The following is a 7,755-nucleotide window of genomic DNA, read 5'->3' as shown; positions in this document are numbered from 1 at the left end:
TTTTTTTTGGTTCACTGAAAATTCTGAAAAATAATTTTTAATCTTTTGTTTGACCCAAAATGAAACCTTTTTTTTTTTTAAATTTTCAGTGAACGGGAACGAATTCATTTAATTTGAAACAAAATATTTTATTAGGAGTATTTTTAATAAAAGCAAAGCTTCTATGTATTCAGAAAGAGGGAAGGCAAGTTTTATGCAGTTGGTGTTGCACACTCTTCTTTTGAGCCTGCCCCTAGAGAGATCAGATAGGTCTTAACTCCCTCTGCCCATAATGAGGGAATATGTGAACCATCAGTATATGCTGTTTAAAGTACATGCTAAAAGTAGAGCTGGTTGGGAAATGGAGTTTCTGTCCTGCCGGAAAATGAGATTCCAAAATGAATTTGCATCCAAATCAGGACAAAAAGTTGAAATCTCAAAATATTTCACAGAATGAAATATTCTAAAAGATTTCTTTTTGGGAACATCAAAATGACCTTGTTGAAATATTTCATTTTAATACCGTTGGAACATTATAATAGAAAAGATTAAATGCATATTATATTAAAATGTAAAAGTTGAAACAAAACGAAGAAAGTCGAAACTAAATAAAACAAAAATGTTGAAGCAAAATACCCCATTTCAGTGTTAAAGACTTTTGAAATTTTTCCATCCAATTTCATCAAAATCAACACGTTCCTGCAAAACATTTGTGTCAACAAAACAGTATTTAGGATGGGAAACTCTTTGGTCAGTTTTTTTCAACCAGCTCTAATTACTTCATCTGCAGACTGTACCCCTCTTCCAGGCTATCAGCAGTCTCATAAAGGCAGCAGGGCTCTGTCAGAAGTTTTACTTTGATAGAAAGCTCAATCAGAAGTACTAATTTTTAGTTTTTGCTTTTTAGTTTTCTTGTTGCAGAATGCTGCCGAGCCTTTGGTTACCTTTCTTGGATTCGCCCATGTTTAATGGCCTTTCAGTACCTAGTATTTAGGGCTGCCCTGAATTTGTTTGGAGAAAGTTAGGTTGGATGAGGGGCTACCCAAAAAGCATAACAGCTGCATGGAGGAAAGACACAGCAGGTTTCTTGTAAGTTGGGCCACCAACACTTCTCAGACAGTCCAACTTCAGATGGAACTTCTGTCTCTCCTCCAACCTGACTGCTGCCCTCCTCCATACTGAACAGGCAGCTTGGGCTACTTTGAACTTTTCCTTCAGAAGATGTATGAAACCATTGCTTGTGAAGTGCCATCAAGTGCAGAGGCTGGGCTAGTTCTCAAGCAAAGTAATAACATCTTTAAAAATAAATGACTGAGCTGTGGAGAGGAAAAAAGAAAAGCAGGGAGAGGAGAGTGGGGAATGTGTGTGATGGGGTGTGCATAGGTTTAATGGGATAGACTTTGCAATGGAAAATATGGAACTATTATTGAGGAAATGAGAGGGGGAAACTTTCTACCCCTGCCTTGCCTACTCTGCACACATACACGTGCTCTCTCTTATTCTTCCACTATGATTTCTTTTACAGTGTAAGGTTATGTTAAGAGAATGTATGAAGCCTCTATGGAATGTATCAGTAGACTCTGGTATGTCCAAATATTTTAAAACAGTCGATTTTTGGTGATGGGGGAGGAGAGGAATTGCTTCCAAGTTTGAAACTTTTTGTGTCATATTTCAACCAGAGGCCAAGTTTGATGCTTTAACATAAATTATGCACTTCTGAATAAGACAAAAATGATGAGACAAAAGATTGAAGAGGTGTATGGAATAAAGGAAGCTCAAGAAGAACTAAAGGAAATGGTTCTGCAAGTAGCCAAGTATCACCCGTACTCTTGTCCATAAAAGATGCATATGTTATAGGCTGTATATTACTCTGAGGTGTCTGACTCAAGTATTGACCTGGCACAAGCTTCTGAGAGCTGAAAAATGCAGCATACCTATTTATCCTCAGGCTTTTTGCTTTAGATACAGACTTTGGGGGAATTCTCAGGCCCTCAAGTTTTTTGGCTGTAGGGGCCACAACCATGATGAAAATGTTAGTTGACTAGAACAAAGGAGGAATAGGGAGATGGTCCTTCAGGTCATGCAGAAGACTGTTCTTGAGCCCCACAATCCATCCAGATATACTTAAGGTGGGTAAGTCTTATTTTCAAGCTTTATTCATTTATTTTGCTTTCACTGTAGTTTTTCAAAGTTCAGAGAGTGAGGATGTTGACCAAGAGGGACATGACTGGCTTTTTGGTCTCCCTACATGTAGGGCATGTGTGGATCACAGTTCATAGTATGGCTGTAGGCTAGTGATGTTTTGGTGGTGGTGTTACGCATTGAAGCCCCATGTGACTACTTTAACTCTGGTCGCATGATCCAATCAAAGCTTTTGGTTTTATTTAACCATCTTTGTTTGAAAAAAGAGAACCTGATACTCTAAAGGATTTTCCTTTTAGCTAAATGTGAGGAGGATGCCCCAGGCTCTGCTCGGAGATCTAGCCCTTTCCTAAGGAAAACAACGTCCTGTTTTCATAGTAGCACCTTTCATTTCAGCCTCAAAGTTCCCCATACTGTGTGCACACAAACCAAATTAAGACCCTTAGCAGCAGGAGGATTTATTTTCTGATGTTTGATAGCAAATGCACTTCCATGGGCTTGGGTTAGAATGCTGCAAGAGACTGGGAGACTACAGCCAGTGGAAGGAAACATAATGGAGGTTTTCTGGCCAGCAATTTGAATCAATAAAGAGAGAGAGAGAGGATTGCACACTCAGACAGTGGGTATGTTTGGCTTCCCTCTTTTGTAAGGGGATTTAAACTCAAATAGGAGTTTAAAATGGAGCCTTGATGGAATCAAAAGGAAGGAATGAAAAAAGGAATATTTTCCTTTTCCCGCGGACATACACAGTTTAGGAGATCCACTCTTGGACAGCCCCTGCACTGATAAATAACCTTAATCCCCTCTACAGTCATGAAGGGTAAATCTCTTATCGTCCTTGAGAGCCGTACCTATTTTCAGACTTACTAAACACAATTGGAATAGACTCAACTAGCCCATCACTTGTTGGAGAGGTAAATATCTCCTATATTTACACACACACATGTATTGTTATCACAGAGTAACAACAAGCCTTCAGCAACAGGTTGTCTCCAATATCTAAATGGGTGACCGTGTCATCTGACCGTACCTATTGAGTTTTAAATTTAGACCATAAGATCATTTGTTTTCAGGCATCCGGCTGCTGTCTCATTAATTGCAATTTACTGTGGCACTTATAATTTATTCTTCCTAGGATACACACCCATCTGCAGTGTCGTTAATTACATTCCTCATACGGTTAGCTTTAAAGTTTTATAAACCACAGCAAAAATGACAAGTTAAATGTTAAGGAAGGTAGCTGTCGTATGAAAAGGATATTGATATCCTAGGTAAAAGGTTTCAGCTCTTGAGAGGGTATATACATTCCCTCTGCAATAACTACTAATCGCTGATGGCTATGAGAATGATTCCTAAAACAGACCGGTTACTTATTATATATATTGAAGATGTTCCTATGTACCTAAGTCCTATTGCTCCTAGTTGAGTGGAGACTGGTTTGAGGAAGTTGTGGTGACTGCTCTTCCCTGCTTCCCCCACTGGTTCCTCTGGGTCTGCTGCAATGTAAAGGGGCTAAAAGGCCGTGCTTTGACCCTCTGAGCCCTTGGTTTCAGCTATTGACTGCTGCACTGGGGAACAAGTCCTGAGAGTTGTTCCTGTGAATATGCAGAATATCACATACTAGTATATCCTTTAAGCCAGTAAATAATTTACTGTCACTTTCTCTACATGGATAAGCAAGACCCCAGTAACCTATGACACAGTGAAGCTAAGTTACTCAGTGAGCCTCCTCCACCTCCTGTAAAAGTAGCAGAGCTGCTCTGAATTCTGTGGCAGCTGGGATTGAGGCTGTAGTGTTAGTTGATTAGAAAATTATTCAGTACCATATGTGCAGTGGGAGGCAGGCAAAACAAAGGTGCTGAAATGGAGGCTTGCAGGAGACGGTGCAGAGGTCTTAAACCCTGCCAAAGCACAGGTTCTCTCCTGCAGTGCTTAGGAACCTTATTGGACAGAGGGGGCAGTAGCACAAGAAGATGGAGCTGAAGCATTATCTTGGAGGGAGAAAGAGGCCAAGAGGGACTTTCAGGAGGAGACAGCTCTTGTCTGGGGCTCCTTTGGGTCTGTGTGGTGTGAACAAATTTCCACAATGTTTGGACAAATAAGTCAACTATACAGCCATTTGCAAGGCCACAAAATTGCTTTTCATTTGGAGCCCAGCTGCTAATTTTATTTCAAAATCAAGTTTGTTTAAGAAGGCCTTGCTCATCACACTCACTGCCACATACATGTCAGGAATGAAGTTTTTAAAGGATGCCACTTTTTATAAGCTGTTAAAATAGCCAAGTTCACCTGAACAATTTTCTTAACAGCTGAAAATAAACCTCGTCCTTTCCTCCCCCCTGCCACCCAGCCTCAAATAACTCAGATTGTTGAAGGGATTTTTTTAAAACTTCCAATGATAACCTGACCTTTGTCTCTAAGACCCAGCAGGAGATACCTTAGTCCAAGCTGTAACATTTTGAGAACATTTTATAAGTGACGGAAATCAGGAAGTGCCATCTCGGTCACCCTGAACTACAGAATCCCTGTCATCCATGGGGAGTTTCAGGAACTGTTCCATAGCCCTGCTCCTGCTTCTATTGGAGTCAGTGGCATTATTGTCATTGAGTCTAAATGTAGCTGGATTGGGTCCCATTTCCTTTCTCTTAGAATTCTAATTTAGCATCTACCAAGAAACCTGGAGAAGGCCATGATTATTTCGATAATGTGAAGTTACTCCTAATTTAAGCTATTTTTAAAGTCTTTTATGAATATAGTAAATACTGCTATTGTTAAAAGGAAAACAAGCCCCCTAAAATTTTGTCCCATAATAAATTAGACTAAGAAACTTCATGTTACGCATTAATGATTATATGCTATGTTACAAAGAGAAGAGGAAAAATCACTCAGCTTCACAAATTCAACCTGTGACCTGCACTCTTTTTACAAATGCTAATTGTCTGAAGCCAGTGGAATACCCATGGACAGTGGAGCAGCTGTGAGGTTTTATGATAACTACATCTTCGAAAGTTCAGTGGAACCAAGAGGCAGCTTTCACCTGCTGAGTATCTGGCCCTCAGTGTTTCAGCCTGAAGATGAGAGAGCTTGAGAGTAACCACCTATTGACCAAACTCCTTATTTAAAAGGAAATCTCAATTGCCAGTGCCCCGATCCTGCAGCTGACTCTGAACTTCTATGCACAGCCATATGGACTTAAGTGGGGCTTGGTGCAGGGCAAAGGTCTGCCCACATGCTTCAATGCAGGATCAGTGCCCAGATTTACAAACTTTGGAGAGATCATAAAGTCAATGGAGAGTTTCTTCTCCTCTACTCAATTTACAAAAGAATATTTTTATAGTTCAGAACTTGTTTTGTTGTTGGTTGCTCAGTTCGCACACTCTCCTTCCTTAATCCTGCTGGCATTTACCCATCATGGTATATATACACATGCGTGCACACACACTTTATGGTTGCCTGTGCTAAGTAATTTTAGTAAAATACACTCACTCACTCACACTTACTTTAGTTCCAGCATTGGTAAGATTCTAATGAAAATAGTTTTCTGGCTCCGGCATCCATTTTCACTGCCATGTCATTTAGACTGGCTAATGTTCCCTAGTACAGACATGGTAAAAAAAAAAAAGGCACATTGAGTTAGATTCCTATTTTCCAGTGGCCTACGTGTGAAATGAGTTGGTGTTTTCAGTCCAGAGCTTTGTGGCAGGTGTCTATATCAGAGTAATCATTGTCACAAAGGCACACTATTGTTAGCCTCAACAGAGAGGGCAAGGATTGGAGGGGCATGGAGACCAAACCATTTTTTCTCCCTTAAAGTGTTCTCTTCATACCCGGGTTGAGGTGCAGTAACAGGATGGGGAGGATAAATTTGCCCAGCTGCTGCCTATGGCTGTATCTCGTCTGTGGGGAGATATCTTCTTCAGTCAATCTACCGTTAAGTTCACTCTTAATTTTCTTGTTACAGAAAAACAAAACAAAAAGAGAATGGGATTGTGACACAGTGATCTATTCAGTGCATTGCTTTTTGCTTTCATAGCTCCATTGGACCTTTCAGTTTATACAAATTTACAGTTTTCCAGTGGCATTTTTCTGGTGGTTTTTCCCCCTTGTTCTTCATCAGCAACCTAAAGGAGCACTTATAAAGAATGGATCTGATGGGAGGTTTGGTCGCTAGTTTTCCAGCTAGTTCATAGCTGGCAACTTTCACAGTATCCCTGCTTTTTGGCACTAGAGGGCTAGCTAGGTTACTTACACAGCAGGGTAAATATGTTATGTTCATAAGAACTGAAGTCTGTAGTTTGACCTACTTCGTATTCTTTCCTGCCTCAGGGATATGACTGACTTTTCATGACATGTATCTGTCAGTGAGTCATTGTGGTTGTAATTAAGGATTCAACAATGCATTTCTTTTAAACCAAAAAATGAACAATGAAAAATTAGCAAACATTTATTTTGAATGATGGCAGCTTGTATTTGCTTTAATCTCTCATTGTCCATGTAAACTGTTGATAATTACATTACACTGAGCAAAGCAATTTAAGATTAATAATTCTCTTCTATAACTACCACCTCAGCTGGGAAGTGTGTGGCTTTCCAGCTTCATCCAGTGTCCAAAGTAGGAGCTTTTTGTGGTACCCAACAGTTCAGGACTAACAACATGCACCTTTTCCTCCTTTGGCTTTCCTCTAAGACAGGGGTCAGCAACCTTTCAGAAGTGGTGTGCCGAGTCTTCATTTATTCACTCTAATTTAAGGTTTCGCGTGCCAGTCATACATGTTAACATTTTTAGAAGGTCTCTACAAGTCTATATTATATAAATAAACTATTGTTGTATTTAAAGTAAATAAGTTTTTTTTTAAATATTTAAGAAGCTTCATTTAAAATAAAATTAAAGTGCAGATCTTATCGTTTAGTGTGATCCTTGCCCTTGCTTTTCCTTGCTAAGTTTTCCAATGTGGGCCACAGCAGGGAGTGGGTGAAAAGCGCTGGGCCGAGCCCCGGGCTGGCGGCTGGAATCCCAGACCGGCAGCGGGCTGAGCCACTCAGCCCGCCACCGGCCCCGCTCAGTCCACTGCTGGTCTGGGGTTCCAGCAAGGGTAAAAGTAACTTAAATTTCTTACAGGTACTGTCGTATTACAACCCCCCTCGGGGGGAAGGAGCTCAGGGGCTGGGATGTGTGTGGGGGAGCACTCAGAGCAGGGAGTTAGCGTGTGGGGGGGATCAGGGCAGGGGGTGAGGATGTGGATGGTGCAGGAGTCAGGGCTGGGAGCATGGGGGTGGGGATGTGGATCGTGCAGGAGTCAGGGCTGGGAGCATGGGGGGTGTAGGAGTCAGGGTTGGGTGGCATGAGGGGCTCAGGGCAGGAGGTTGGGGGGGGTGTAGTGGGAAGTCTCGGGGGGATGGGGACTTGGGGCTGGCCTGGGACAGTCCCGGGACAGTCCCAGTTGCGGCTGGGTTACCTGGATGGTGGATGGGTCCCTGCCCCACGCTGTTCCTGCCAAGGGAGCTGTGGGCCAGATGTGTGGGGGCACTGCATCTGCAGGCAAATGGGGGGCGGCGGCAGAAGACCAGGGCCGGCTCCAGGCACCAGCCCAGCAAGCAGGTCCTTGGGGCGGCCAACGGGGGGGGGGGGGGGGG

This window comes from Terrapene carolina, unplaced genomic scaffold (genome assembly GCF_002925995.2).
Source record: "Terrapene carolina triunguis isolate 2854851 unplaced genomic scaffold, T_m_triunguis-2.0 Scaffold35022, whole genome shotgun sequence".
Classification (NCBI taxonomy): domain Eukaryota; kingdom Metazoa; phylum Chordata; order Testudines; family Emydidae; genus Terrapene; species Terrapene triunguis.
The sequence above is the reverse complement of the archived record's forward strand: the minus strand, read 5'-3'. Positions refer to the sequence as shown.